Source organism: Centrocercus urophasianus, unplaced genomic scaffold, assembly GCF_019232065.1.
Source record: "Centrocercus urophasianus isolate 14NV4802_14NV808 unplaced genomic scaffold, USGS_Curo_1.0 seq_26, whole genome shotgun sequence".
NCBI classification, from domain to species: domain Eukaryota; kingdom Metazoa; phylum Chordata; class Aves; order Galliformes; family Phasianidae; genus Centrocercus; species Centrocercus urophasianus.
In genome coordinates, this window is record NW_024884822.1 from 10,987,509 (window position 1) to 10,988,056 (window position 548).

Sequence of the window (548 nt, forward strand, 5' to 3'; positions counted from 1 at the left end):
CGGCCTCGCACCCGGCGCTCGGCGCCCAGCGGCGGCGCGGTGGGGTCGGGGAGGGCGCCGCTGCCCTGCGGGACGGGACGGAGCGCTGAGCGCTGTCACGCCGGGCGGTGAGCAGCTGGCGCTGCTGCCCAGACGAGTGCCCCATCCCTGCAGGGTTGAAGGCCTGGTGGCTGGCAGCCCTGCCCACGGCGGGGCGTTGGAGCTCGGTGATCGGTAAGGTCCCCTCCGACCTGAGCCATTCTATGATTCCGTGTACAGAACCCTGTGTACAGGTTTTGTTTGATGTTTTTTTTCAATTCAGCTGTGCCATAATCTCCAACAAAGGCACACTGACACTTCACTGAGCCTGGGATGTGTTTGATGTGCTCAGTGATGTCCTACCAGCTCCTTCCCTCCCCATGTGATGGGATGTCCTGAAGGGTACAGCCCCGGCAGTGCGCTCGGTGTAATTGGCATGTCAGGCTGCTCCCTCCTACAAAGCATCCTTTTATCTCTCTCCTGGTGTGTGTGTCAGATTTTTGAAGCCAATTAAGTCTGAGGTCGTCCCC